Here is a 15,425-nt window from a genome sequence, read left to right as displayed (position 1 = left end):
GCTTTTTAATTCTCTAAACTCCTATTGTCACTGCAGCAATGAAACCAGTGAAAATGTCTCAGTAGGCGTGAAACAGAGAAAAGATACGTGTTAAATGTTCTTATGTGTTAACAAATGCTCTTATGAGTTAATTTGTTGCAATTTTTTTAACTTAATTTAAAATTAACGACCAATAAGTTGTAATGGGATGTAAAACTGATTTTTTAAAATCATCCTAGAAGTTATTCTAACAGAAAAGAAAGGTTAGTTTGTTGTGGTCAGATCGCCGTTTGAAAGCTCGTAGGAATTGCCAGGCCACTGAATTGAAAGCTGGCAAAAAGAGTTTAACTAACTAATTTATCCAATATTTAATTTATAATGTATTCTAGGTTCGAAGCAAATCAAAAAATCCTTTAAAAATCAGGATCGTGCTTGCCTCGTGCTGAAAGTCTCGATAATAAAAACAAAAAAAGGATCGTACTTCACATTATATTTACGGCGAGCGCAACACCTATAGTTTTCTGAACCTATCAAGGATTTTTTGAATCCTACGACATTTATGGTTTTTAAAAACAGGGCTGAGCGTCGATGAACATCGTTTGAAATACTTAAGTCGTCCATTGATATCTGGTAGGCCAACTTGCGAACAATATACATTAGTTGAATCGAGCGAAAATGGTAAACTTTCTGTGTTATGTGTGTTAAAATAGAAAAGTTTAACAAAAAGGTAGCCCCCCCTAGAATTTTTCATTAGTTACGCCAATGAGTTAGACGTCTGTTCTTCATATTTCAAGCATTTCACGATCAAGGCAACAGCGAAGTGACTGGCAAAAAGTTCTTCATTTTTTATTTACTTCCGATCCGGGCAATATTGCCGGTGTGATCGACATTCGGAGCCTTCAAAAGGTGTGAATGAAACAGGGGGCAAAATATTTTTATTATAATGTATGAGGGGATGAAATCAGATTAAAGAGATCTTATTAATCCACCTAGCCTTCTTTTTTTTTCTAAGTTCGTTTATTTGGTAGGCTCAGGCGTGTATAACACTTTACGGAGCCACTGTTCTTTGTGATATGTACAACCGATATCATCTTATTAATATGATAGTAACAGAGGGATATAAGCCAACGTACTCGTGGTGACTCGAGGATAGATTTACAATATTTGTGGATGGATGGGGCATAGGATTCGGAATCGAGAAATGTCAGCTTCATATTCCGGCATTTGACGACAGGGAAGATGTGACGCGTCATCGCGATCCAGGAATGGTTCGACTGGAAGCGTCTTCCGGATGGAACCTAGCCTTCTTGGGAAATATTTATCTATTTATTTACCGTTTTGACTCAAATCCCGAACATGACTCATATTCTGAACACTCGCTTTTGAATGCCCATTTCAACTTCGTTCGCGTAATTCTTTCCATTTGCTGGCCAAGATTTAACTTAAAGTACTCTGACTGCACGTCGCTAACCACGCAGTCTACGGAGGTTCCGTAAATCCTCTTCCACCAGATGAATCCACCTTTCTCGCTTCGCACATATCATTCTTCTGCCCGGGTTATTATGCGGTGAGAATGGTTGTCGATGTGTTATTGATGTGGGAAGGGAGAGATACCTCAGTGACGGACGACGGAGCCATTTAACGCAAAACTATTTGGGTTATGTTGATTGAATTCCACTTAACAATACTGAGGCTGTAAGAAATGATTGCATGCACACAAGAAAAACGTCACTGAATTTCTGGAACAGCTGCTCTGATACCGAAACTGGTTTCAGACTATAGTTACAAAAGATATTCAATAAATCATGATTGTTGTCCAAAATATGATCAAAATTGTAAAAAAAAAAATCTTCTAAACTAAGCTAAAGCAGTAAAATTTTGGAAATATTTTTCCTATCTTCGATTTTGAATAAAGCTTAAAACAGGGGGAAGCGAAGATCAATCCAAGTAGAGAGTTTTGAAATAGCTTTCTTTTGTTTCGGGGAAACTTTCTCCTTGCTAGGGGGGCATAGAACCCACACTCCATAGCACATGCGTGTAGACGACTACCATCGCTAACCGCACTACTACGAAGCCAAGCACCTTTTACATGTCTGTTTCTTTTTCTAGTCTCATCACATTTCGTTTTCCTACGGCCTAGATTGTGAATAATCTTTCGGTTTGTTTAACAAAAAGATACTCCTGTTGTTATTGGTTTCCTTTAGCAAAAGGGATCGCGTTTTTAATCCATTTTTTGAGCGCGGTTGTTCACTTGCTTTTTGTATGAGGTCTTCCCTTTCGACAATGACCTGTTCGATTGTCCGAATCATTTTCAAGTTCTTTCAGATTTCAACCTTTTAATTTACTGACTGCTGAAAATACTTGTGGAAAGTGGATTTATCCGCCTCCGTAACGACCATACAATTGGGTGTGCACCCGATACAGTGTTTCAGCTTCAGTTTCAAATAATCAATGAAAACTTTGACATCGCCTGCACTGGAAGTAGTAGCTACGAGATCTCTAACACACGCCATCGCTTTCACTCGTGATTCATAAATGGGTTTCTTCTCCGGTTCGTTCATGTCATCCACGTTGAACATCATCAGATGATCGTCGTCTAGTCCGACCGCCATCGCACGTCAGTTAAGTGCCGGAGATCCAGCACAGACAAACCGGCTTGCTTGGACACTGCGTGCTGTGTTTGTTTTCCAATAAATGACCAAATGACATCTACCATCCGATCGTCCATTAGGACGAAGCTGTCCCCACTAAGACTCCATTTGAAAAAGAAATAGCACATGGTACTTCGGATCATTTTGAAGTCCGCTGGTTGAAATGGCTCTTCCAGTTACCAGATTCCATGTTTGATCGTTCATATCAGAACTCAATATAAGCTCCAGTCTGGCTGAATGTCGAACCGGAGCACCGCCTCTTTGTTGGCATCCATCGAAGTTTTATCCAAGATTTTTTTTATGTATACAGGTTATCCGACTTCGTCAGTAGATGGGAATAACCAGCGCGGGGGGGAAACATACATTTTCAGTGCAAAACGTAAACAAACGAGCATAAACTCCATGCAAAAATCCAAGATGGCTGAGTTGGGGATATTGACAAGTCGGATAACCTGTACATAAAAAAATCTTGGTTTTATCGATGTTCAAGCGCTTTGTTTTGATGGCCGACCATTACCCTTACGGATCACAGCTTCCACTAAACAGCCTAGCAATAGACGTTTCCTTTGGGATGAAGCATTTCATCCTTTAGCAGTCCTGTTCCCGAATCGAAGGTACAGATGCGATTGTTCGAACCGCCGGATGCAGGCAGTTCGCCGTGGTAAGTACCCTTACTGAGACCGTATGATTGTATGTTGAGAATTATTTTTCATGTGCGAACGAGAGGGATTCGTTTTAAATGGTTCCACTTTAAAATCCGCTGTAAATTGTTCATAGGTGCCGATGATCAGCTTAAGGTCAGCCATCATTTTCCGTTGCCACAATCATTTCGACACAAGTTATTTTTTGTTATCGCGAGTCATTCAACGTTCGATAAATACAACGAGCGCAACCAGTTGTCATACAGCAGTGATCCCCAAAGTGCGGCCCGCGGGCCGCATGCGGCCCTCCAAGCCTTTTCCTGCGGCCCGCGAAGGACTTCAGAAAATATACTACATGTGGCCCATTAATCAGCCATACATAATAGGAAAATCTTTCCATCGTAATCATTTGTTCGTTGTACTCTGGGAACCTGTCAAGTTCACATCATTATTGATGTTGATATTATTAATGAAATTTATCACTTCTTAAATGTTGTACACACTACGAGATTATTGCTCCGGTTTATGATAATAGCATATATGTATTTTTTCTAAAATCTAAGCTTGTTTAAAAGGGAGTTTCAGGTAAAAATAATGTTATCATTTGCTTCTCCGTATCAGGAATCTTTTCAATCTTCGATATAAGTTGGGATTGGGAAAACATTCAACTGATACATTACTGAATGATCAACGCCAAAAAAAAACATGAACATGAAAACATGGTCATGAAAACACGGTAAATAGTTCGGAAAGCAGATTTACACAATTTCTATTCAACACTGATGGCAGGTTCAACGAGATTCAAAAACACGTATGAAACATGTAGTCGTTTTTGTTTTTGCCACAACAAGTTATAGTGAACAATAATCCTCGTGCGTAAAATTATGAAGTCATAATCTTGAAATCAGTCAACATATCTTATGGAAAAGAAGCTTAGAATAATGTGTACCTACTGATCTAATGTTTCTGTTGATTCGAAAAGAATTTTCTTTTCTTAAGTCTGCTACCACAATAACAACTAAACGTCAGCTACGCGATGAAATTTGTAGAATAAAATGTCTTCTCAAGTATGTTATTCGTAAAAGATTGACAAAAATAAAAGATTTTGGTCAAAATACAAAACAAATTTGAAAACCTTGATGAAAGCCCAAAATTCAATAAAAGGGACTTCCTGAGCCGTGCGGATAGTTGCGCGGCTATAAAGCAAGATCATGCTGAAGGTGGCTGAGTTCGATTCCTAGGAAATTTTTAAGGTTGGACATTTTTTCGACTTCCCTGGGCGTAAAAGCATCATCTTGTTAGCGTTATGATATACAAATGCAAAAATGGTAGCTTGGCTTAGAAACCTCGTAGTTATTAACTGTGGCAATGGCGTAGCCAGAAAATTGATCTGGGGCGGGTTTTTTGAACATTTTTTTTTAATTCCAGAATATTCCAAAAAAAAATTCTTCCAGAAATTTTGTCTCTGGGGGGGGAGTGCGCTTTATGTCCAAAACCACCCCCGTGGCTACGCCACTGAACTGTGGAAGTGCTAAGAGAACACAAGCTGCAAGGCGGCATTGTCCCAGTGGGGGATGTAATGCCAAGAATGAGAAGAGAAAATTAAATATGGAATAAAAATCAAATGTTGCAAATGTACTGCGGCCCGCTTCAACAGTTAAAAATTGCTGTGCGGCCCTTGATAGTCAGCATGCTGGGGACCACTGTCATACAGGGTCCGGTAATTGAACTGCTACATAAGTGAGTAAAAATAATATAATACATAATACGTCTTGGGAGCTAGTTCTACAAAACATCGTGGAACCGTTGGCACGTCGTTATTTTGACATCAAGGGCTCTTATGACAGGATTAGACTCCGACTTAAAAAATGAAGAAAACCCAACTAAGGAGTTTTCAGGGTTTATTTCGAGCTAAGAGCGGTCAACGAGTTTGCCGAACCTGATCGTTTGGAATATGTTGGAGACCGCGTCTGCTCTAAAACATCATGTTTTTGTGCTAGTCCTGAAGCCCCCACAAGATCACCTGCGGGCCTCGTACGATGTATTCCTTGATCGCCTGCTACCAGCGGTAAAACTCAAGGACAAAAAAGATGAACTTCCTCAGTGAACTTTCAAAAGGGGTATGTTTTCTTGTGACTTTGAATGAAATTGAAATGAAACATTTTTGTTTTGATCAATTCATCTGTTTATTCTAATGTAGCACTTCAATTGCCGGACCCTGTACTCTATTTAATTTGATTATTCTTATCTAACATGCGTCGGTTTTATTCGTTTCAGATGGGCGCTCTTGCAAAAAAAACATTCGGTGCAGGGAACAATGTGATTATTATCTGTTCTCAAAATCCCATAAGCATTAAACACAGCTCAACGAAGTTGATAGTTAGCGGAACCAGCTTTAGGAGAATTATCAACCCTAGTATCTCTAAATTTTCATGAATTTACAAGTCGCAAGAAACAAACTATTCCATAACAAGGTTAATTTAGCAGGGCTAAATTGCGGTTTTCAGTTACCTCCAATAGGGAAGGTGTGGATTATCAATCATACGTAAGCGATAAGTAAAACAGGTTGGTTTTGGTACACAAGGTTTTGATGTGCCCCGGGGCTATGCCAGCAGTCAAGATCTGTGCTGCCCTGTATTCTTTATTGTTTGAGTTCCCCATCCTTGCGAATGATGAGGAAAGGAAAGAACATGACTCATATTCCAAACACTAGCGTTTTAGCACCCTAAAACTAAAAATTTCATCGGTTTTCCGTACGGAGGACCAAGATTGCAAAAGAATTCAAGATCCTATGGAGAAAACTACGCGAATAAGGTTCAAATGACATGTTCGGAATTTGAGTGAAAACGGTACATATAAGTTTGTTTTAGAATGATTTGTTGATTTTCAGAATCTGATTTGTCTATGATCCATAACTAAACCATTAACTCTACCAAGACAAAGTACATGGTGGCAGGTAGAGATAGAGGAAGACCTAGTGGTGTTGGTGCTGAGGTAGTGCTTGATGGGGATGTGTTTGAAGTTGTTGAAGAATTTGTTTACCTTGGAACGCTTGTGACATGTGACAATGACGTTTCCCGTGAAATGAAAAGACGTATTGCTGCTGCGAATAGGGCCTTTTACGGATTACGTAACCAGCTTAGGTCCCGCAACATGCAGACGGAAACGAAATTTGCTCTATACAAAACTCTGATTCTACCAGTGGCCCTTTATGGACATGAAGCATGGACGTTAAAAGAGGCGGACCGGAGAGCTTTCGGGGTTTTCGAGCGAAAAGTGCTGCGTACAATACTCGGAGGGAAACTAGGAAATGGTGTGTGGCGCAGACTCATGAATCATGAGCTGTATCAATCAGAGCTTAAAATATTCATCTTCATGAAGCAACTTCGGTCCGAATTTTGACAAACATCGCATGAATATTCAACACATAGAATGACATAGTCAGACGACTACTCCACGAACTCATTCATTCAACTGTCACTGAATGTGTTTACTATGTGCAGAAAAAACATAATTATCATTGTTCATGTTGATGTTTACCGCTGAAAGTGCCTCGCGGATGAAAATCGGGTTCAGTCCTGTGTGATAAATACCTTTACTCATTTGAAACATGTTCAGATTTCAGATAATTTATCTATTTGTAAAAGGTGCATAAATATTCAATGACTAATATTCAATTGAATATTGACTGTCCAGAGCCGACTATGAATGTGTCGGAAGTGAACTGACAAATGAAGAAAAATGGACTTCACTAAAAAATTTCGATTATTTTACACTCTGGTATCAATTGTATACTAGAAAAAAATGTGAATCGTATAAAATACGGTGCTTCGACGCTGTAGCCAACCAGGTATCCAGGTAGGTATTATCCATAACATCATTTTGAATATATTTAAAAAAAAAAAAAAAGACAGAATCACCGTCTTCGACCAGAGGTCGCACAGACTGAACACTTAACATCTAGCATGAGACAAAGGACAGGACATTTACATAACACCCAGTGGACCAGTGGAGAGCTTTTCGCTTTACGAAAAGTTTTCTCCTTACCGGGGTGGGAATCGAACCCACACTCCACAGCACATGCGTATAGGCGATTGACGTCGCTAACCGCACGGCCACGAAGCCCACAATATTGTGGAAAAATAGTTAAATTTTCTAAGTATAAACACCCACATGTAGCTCAGAATATTATTATGTTCTCGATTGGGGTAAACCCCACACCTGGCTTCCAAACATGAAATACTTCTGTTTTATCAGACTCCTCATTCGCGTAATTGTAGTATTGAAAAAGAGAAGCTAAATCAGAAATTGATTAAATAAACATATCGTCATTGCGCGTGATAATAAGTGTAGGGTGCAAGATTGTGTCATTAAGGATAATCTACAGGTCGGATAACAAAAGTGCTCAAAGAAGTACCGTATATTTTAGTTTTCTAGCCTAAATATATCTAATCCGGTCTCTAGGGAAAGATTCATAAAATACGTTACGCAACATGGGCGTTTCTCGCCGTATAAATACCTAAAAGATTGTCGTTCAGCATTTTCATTTAGGTTCGACCCCTGCCTAACTTGATAAGTTGGTTTTGGCCAAGCTTGAAAACGGATTGTTCTAGTTTTCACTAGAAATCTAATTTTATTATGAAATATTGTCGTGAGACTTCATAAAGGACCAAAGTATGTTCGTATGAAATTTATAGTCCGCAAAATTACTTCATAAATGAAAGATATGTAAATTATCTTAAGGTGACGGATTTGCCCACTTTTCCCAACATTGTACTACTCCAAAAATATTGGATTTTTTTTGTTAAATATCTTGGCTGTGCATATGCACAGCACGTGTTTCGAAATGGACAAATTGATATGAAATTTGCGAAAAAGAATCCACGTGTCTTGGAGGGACTCGAAACCTCAACCTCCTACTCTCTAGATAGGCGTGATAACCCCTACACAACAAGACCACTTAAAGGTCACGTTTGCGGAAAAGCCATCAGAATCCGAGTACCAACCTCCACCGTGCTTAGCTCTCTTTTTTGCAAATTGAATATCTTTCGGATGCTTGATTTGTCCAATCTCCACATGTGCTTTACTGTTGTATATCCACAGTCAAGCGAGTGCACATTGTTTATTAAACGAGAGGATCGCACTCCATGCCTCCCAACAACAGGCTGGGCGGGCTGGTATAGAATGCGAATCAATCGCACTCTGCTGTGCCAAAGGCTTGCTTGGCTAAAGCATTTGATGAGTTTGATTGCCTTACGTAAGCGGTCGCGTGTACTTAGACGACTAATGACGGTGAAAGACCGACACTTGATTACAATTAATTGCATATTATTCGGCAACTCGGCCGAAGGGGTTATCACGCCTATCTAGAGAGTAGGAGGTTGAGGGTTCGAGTCCCTCCAAGACACGTGGATTCTTTTTCGCAAATTTCATATCAATTTATCCATTTCGAAACATGTGCTGTGCATATCCACAGCCAAGATATTTAACAAAAAAATGGTTTTCGTACGGCCGGTTTCAATCTGTACAGAAGTAACCTTGTCGATAGCAACTTATTTAGGTGTGGAGCCGGTTACGATGACATCGATCACGTAGTTTGGTTCTGCTCGGAAAATGACACCTCAGGAGAGCGACTATTGGATATCATAGTGGCCCGAGGTAACCCTTCAGAGAAATTTAAAGTGTTTTGGGGGATCGTGATGCAGTCTATATGCAGGCCATTTATAGTTTTATTTGTGATTCTGATACCGAAATCTTTTTTTTTTGTCAAAGTTTTTTTGTCCTTGTCTCTCTGTTCCGTTGATCCGAACTACTCTGGCCATCCGAAAGATGCTCCCAGTCGAACCAATCCTCGAGCACGCGGACATGCCACATTGTCCCTTACGACAAATACCTGGATGAGCAGCCGACATTTCCTGATCCAGAATCCTATGTCCCGTCCATCCTTAAACATAGTAAACTAACCTCGTTGGATTCTACCCCTCTCTTACTGACTTAAAAATAAAATGATATGGATTGTACATATCACAAAGAACCATGGCTCCGTAAAGTGTAGTACCCGCCTGAGGCTATCAAATAAACGAACTTGAAAAAAATATCTGGTCTGCCCAGTGAATCGAGAATATTTCCCACCAGAAAACATCCAAGACCGGACCGAAAATCGAACTCGCCATCTCCGGATTGTCGATGCTATGCCTTTGCTTACAATACTTACTGAAGACCCTTGAGGTGATCTGAAAGCCTCTTTATGTACACTAGACTGCCCAGCCTTGTATGGGAAGAAGAAAGGTATTAAATTCTATGGGGCAGGATTTTCATTTTGAGAGAGAATAAATCTCTAAAAATGTCAGCTCAATCGAAAACAAACTCCACAGAACATTGCAGTTTGATTAAATCAACTTTTAATTAGTTTATGTATGATTTATTAGAAGTTGGGTTGTGTGTTTTGGAATTAATTGATTGCCTCGAAAAACAAGCGTACGATGTGTGGCTTCAATCGCACTTGAGCATGTGTGTCAAATAGATACATTTGCGTACGTTTTGGCAGTTTTCCCAATAGAAAACTGTAAAAGTTACGCAAACGTATCTATTCTGTTCAGCTCTTAAATGCACGCGCCCAAAAAAGCATATCACAGCAACCCTTAAAACGGCAATGATGCAGATGCCAAAGCATGGTAAGCTTCACTTTAGGTAAAGCGATATAAATTTAAGTTTATTTTACTTCCGTACCGGGTTCGGGCCATCACAGACGCATATGATTTCTACTCCAGTTCCTGTACCTACATTTACAACAAACTAGTTCGACACAAACTCATTGCTACTCACCCCTCATCACTAACTGCTTAATGGAAAGAACCACTTAGTTAACGAATTCTTTTGTGCTTCTTCGCATATTTATTCTTCGTAATCCGTTGACTGTTTTGACGGGTCAACTTAGCTACACTACCTGAGGCTGGAATTGTGAATCGGAGACCGGATAAAAATGGTCGGTTCATTATGCATTGATTGAGAGGCGCGATCAGCACCGCAACATGGTCACGACTTCTACGAAACACGCTTCATGTAGGAAAAATGTGCTCGAAAACAACGGGAAACGAAGTGATGTGATCCAGATAGATACTGAATTTTCTTATTAAGATTGCACCTTTCAAGGACTCAACTCGACGATCATCGAACCACTATTTAAATGATCAGTTAGCGAATGAAATGTAATGTTTCGTAGTATAAATTTGTTTTCCGCACTCAGAACATACCTATTTGTGATTGAGAAATGAGGAAATAATGACATTGCAGATATAAACCCAGAAGGTTTCAGCAATATCGTGTGTGTTGCCCTCGGCCGTTACTGCTTCTTGTGCACATTAGAGTGACGATGAAAGTTATATAGACAAGGATGACTTCATTTTTTCAGAGTATTTGTACAAATCAGTAGAATTTCCTTTGGTGTACCACGTTTCACTGTGGTTTCCTCGGCGGTTTAACATGATTTCATCTAGGATTCTGCTAGAAAATCCCTGTATCTGTATCCGCGAATGTCTGAATATATTGTAATCTCACAAATTTCTTCGCTGTACTTCACAACCTAATTAATTCTGTAGCTTCTGTAACAACTGTAAACTGTGTCGACTCGTTTTTTATCTTAATCAAAAAACTTTCGTTAAGTGAAGCACCACACCACATAAGTTTATTTCCAATTTGAAGATTTTTTTCCATTGAGTTTTGTCTTAAAACGGTTTCAGTACATTTCATTATGAAACCGATATTTTTGAATAACTAGCTTTTGAAATCATGAGGGAACTTGAATTTTATTATATCTATATAATTTTCCAATATTGCATTCTTATTTTCACTTTGATATTCAGATGAAGGTAAATAATCGGCTCCTAGCTCTATTCTAGACGTATCGATAAATGTACGTGTGTAAAGCGCAACTAGCGCGAAATGCTTATCCCACACGTGCCATAGATGTATTGTACTGCTGATAAACCAAACTTGACTATGCGCTCGACGCGAAGTTAGATAAGAAACGAAGTCCCGGTAGTACTCTGTTTCAATACCAGCCGATGTTTTTTTCCGTTCAGGTGGGTACTTCCTAACTTCTATCAGTGAAAAACAACTGGTGTGGGTGATTCAATTTCCTAAATATTGCTGCCAGTGAGTAATTCTCAATGAATCGGCTCTTGACACGTTCAGTATTTATTGGTACGTGCAAAGATTCAGTCATAGACAAACAAAGTTTATCCTACATTTAGAACTACCTATTGTTCTAAATAATCAGCCAATTATGAAAAAAAAAAAGTTCGAATGACAATGCATTAGCTTTTGTTCAGGTCTTGGCCATCATTGTATGATAGAGAGAATCTAGGCAGGTATGAAACATCAAAAATAAAGTCATATCCTGGACACATCCTTTCTGAATAAAATACAGTTGTTCATAATAACAATGTTCGTTTTTATCAATTCTAAAATATTTGTCCTCACATTTTCAGAGGGCTAGCTCTATATTGTTTTATGAGTATACGAAACTGAAAACGCTTTACTAAAGTATCCACGCCGCTTGACGACATGTGAATCAATGACTTAACATTTTTTGAATAGTATCTTCAGAATGGCTTGTCCGACATCTCTATTTTCATATGTTTTGAAAAATGTAAAGATTTTTCAATTAAATAAATAAAAACAAAGAGTCATTATTAAAGAAGAGAAACCAATTGATTCGTGATTTATACATTTAAAATCAAACAAGAGGGAGGAAGTTTGTTAGAGCGTTATGACCCAAACAAATTATAGAAAACTGTAATGCAAAAAAAATGCTTCAATATGGTGGGTAAGTGATAAAAATGAATTATAGCATTACGTAATTTGCGAACGTACAAAGCTATCCGAAATGGCATGCTTATCATTGAACGATTGAGCTTATGCCTTTTAGTCTTCTGTTCAATATTGAATTGATTTACTCAGCAACTGTATTGATTAGCATCTACATTAGCATTGCTGCGATATAAATCGTAAATTAAATTGTGTGGGACTAGTAACACTGGGAAAGTCGAGTTGTTGCATCACTTGGCAACATCTTCTAAATGCTAGGGTAAGCGATACGTAGCCTTGAAATAATCACAAATTTTTCTACATAAAAATATTAGAAATTGCATGTAAAGCAGCAGTCTAGAAATGCAAAAAAAACGAAATTTTCCCTATAACGTGGGTCAATCTGGAAATTAAATACACGTGGGACGACATCAAACAGGACCAATGCTAGGCTGACCATACGTACCGTATTTAACGGGACAGTCCCGTTTTTTAGACCTTATTGTGCTGTCCCGTCGTAATCTAAAAAATCCTCAATTTGTTCCGTATTTTTATTGATTCTTTCCAAGAGCTCCAAAATATTATTCAAACAAATTCATTATTTTAGGCAATTAATGTTCATTTTCGATTATTCTTTTTGAATGTGTTTTGCATTGCGCGGCCGGTAATAAAGTTAATTAGTTCAGTGCGTGTTGGCTCTTGTTTCGGACGACAGAACGATCGCGCGATTTGCCGAAATTTTGTGTTTTGCATTGCGCGGCCGGTAATAAAGTTAATTAGTTCAGTGCGTGTTGGCTCTTGTTTCGGACGGCAGAACGATCGCGCGATTTGCCGAAATTTTGTGTTTTGTTTTGTTTTTCTCTTAGGACGGTTCGTAAGTAAATTGATGAATATATTTTATTATTTTTACAGCATATACTGTTATTGACAAACGCTCTATATTGTCGAATAGAGCTCCCTATTATTCACCTTTCCCACTAACACAAATTTTCCTTCCCGAGACATCTATGAAGGTAGTATGGGTTCCCTGCATCTTCACTAGTAGATGTTGAACTAACATTCCTTCCCTTCCTTCCGTGATTGTAAGGACGTGGCCAGGTATACAACTGCTACTGTATAGGAAAAGGTACTAATCCCAAGTACCAATTTGCGACAATATACAGTAGATTGCTCAATTCAAGCTCTGTCTGGTAGGGGAGCGGGTGTCGCGGGAGAGGGTTCTCTTCGTCGACTTCCCCTCATTTGAAAGGAGGTGACGGGCAGGGGATTTCTTTGCAGTTTGTCACCTCAGAATGCAAGTTCGCATTGTTTTCCTTCGTTCTGAGGTGATAGACCACAGAGAGATCTGCTTCTTGTCACTTTTGTTTAAGGGAGGGGAGGTCGACGGGGAGAGTCCTCTCTTGCGACATTCGTCCTTATTCCGGATGGAGCTTGAATTGAGCATTGTATAGCCACCCACGATTTGTACAATCACATATGCTATGCTATGCTATTTTCGATTATTCTTTTTGAATCTTCCGAAGTAGGAAATTCATTTTTTGTTTTGTTCATGGGATCAAAATCAATAGACAAGATTCCCAAGGTGTGAGGCTACTTTAACCGATTCAATACGGATCATTTAAATCAGTTTCGATCAAAAAAGAACATGAATAGATAAGATTTGACATTTGCAGGGTTGTTACGGAGATCCTGAAATATTTTCCGCGCCAAATCCGCGCTGACTAAAATCAAACCCGCGCGACACAGAACTAAATTCTAAGCAAATACACGTGAAATATCAATTTTGGTTTCCATAATCTACTAAACGTCTTATCTTCGAGGTCGTTTTTTAATATTCCTGATTTTAAATATGATTAAAAGCTTCAATTTTGCACATGTTTGTACCAAATTGAAAATTTGGATAATTTAACAACCCCCACCGACCATCTATGTTACCACCACTAGAAATACTGAAGCTAAGAAAACAGCTAAGCTAAGACAACCAAAACTATTCCAATACGCACCGCTTTTTAAATGAGATGATGATTTTGACATTTTTTGTTCCGTTATTGTCAGTGGAATTCGGCACAAAGATGCAGATCATAATTGATGAATAGATGAACTTGGCAAATAACAAAAAATCTGCCGAAAACGGCAATTTCTGCTGAAGTAATAAATTATGCAACTTTGTTGTAATTATAAAATTGCGTAGAGCTTCGAATATTCCCGAGAATATCTGCCGAAATTCATCCTGGTATTCTTGCAAAAGTTCCCCAGGGAACTTATGCGGAAATTCATTCTGGATTTTTGTTATAAATTGAATATGATAATTTGATGAAAATTTAAATAAATTATTCAAAAACAACCTGCGGAAAATCTTTAGAGACTACATGCGGACATCCCCTTATTAATTCCCGTGGAAAACGGTTTGGAAATTCATGCAGAAATTGACTGTTTGAACTGCAGAAAAAAGACTGCAGAAAAAATGTTTGAGAAAATCGCAACGTGAATTCTTGTGGAAATTTCTCTGGGAATCTGGGAAAAAATCGGAGTTTCCTTCATGAATTCCTGTGGAAATCAGTTTGGAAATTTCTGAAGACTTCCTTTGGTGAATGCCGGTGAACAACATTCCAAGAATTCTTTAGTAAATTCAAGGCGTTACTGCAACCTTTTTTTACAGTAATTGCTGCAGTCAGCGCTTAAAGAATTTACGCAGAATTGCACGGATTCTAAATGCTGCAGAAATCCTCTTTAGGCTGTAGACATTTATTAATTAAATTCTTCATAGAATCCTTGTCAAAATTGTTTAGGAAGTTTCGTAATTTTTCTGTGTGTATTCCTGTGAATCATCGAAGTTATCCGAAAATATTGCAAAAATACTCATGAAATTACCGCATTTTTTAAGGAATATCTTTTGAAGCGTTCCTTTTAATATCTGAACAAATTTCTGCGGAAGCACTTACCGTTTTGACTCAAATTCCGAACGTGACTCATATTCCAAACACTCGTTTAAAAAAAACATTTTGGCTTTTTTCGTGTATTTTAATCCATAGGAGCTTGAATTCGTTTGTAATCCTCATGCTCAGTTCGGAAAACCGATGAAAATTATAGTGTTAGGGCGCTAAAACGCCAGTGTTCAGAATATGAGTCATGTTCGGGATTTGAGTCAAAACGCTAACGAAAATGAAGCCCATCTAGATAGACCATAGAACTAATTTTCAAATAAACGTCCAGAGAATCCTGAGATCTAGCATTTTATTTATTAAATTTTCACCTTAAACTAAATCCGCGCGAAGTCCTAAAATCATTATGTAAATCCGCGACAAATCCGCAAAAAAAACGCGAAATCCGCGAAAATCGCGAAATC

At 38.5% G+C, this 15,425-nt stretch overlaps 2 pseudogenes; both read right to left on the bottom strand.

The window, feature by feature from the left end:
* The window catches only part of LOC134211054 (AFG3-like protein 2), a 102,822-nt pseudogene that overhangs the window by 53,580 nt on the left and 33,817 nt on the right, over positions 1-15,425 (bottom strand).
* LOC134215379 (uncharacterized) lies at positions 2,109-2,834 on the bottom strand (annotated as a pseudogene).

The sequence above is a fragment of the Armigeres subalbatus genome, chromosome 2 (assembly GCF_024139115.2).
Source record: "Armigeres subalbatus isolate Guangzhou_Male chromosome 2, GZ_Asu_2, whole genome shotgun sequence".
Taxonomy (NCBI): domain Eukaryota; kingdom Metazoa; phylum Arthropoda; class Insecta; order Diptera; family Culicidae; genus Armigeres; species Armigeres subalbatus.
This window is presented reverse-complemented; position numbering and strand designations above follow the sequence as displayed.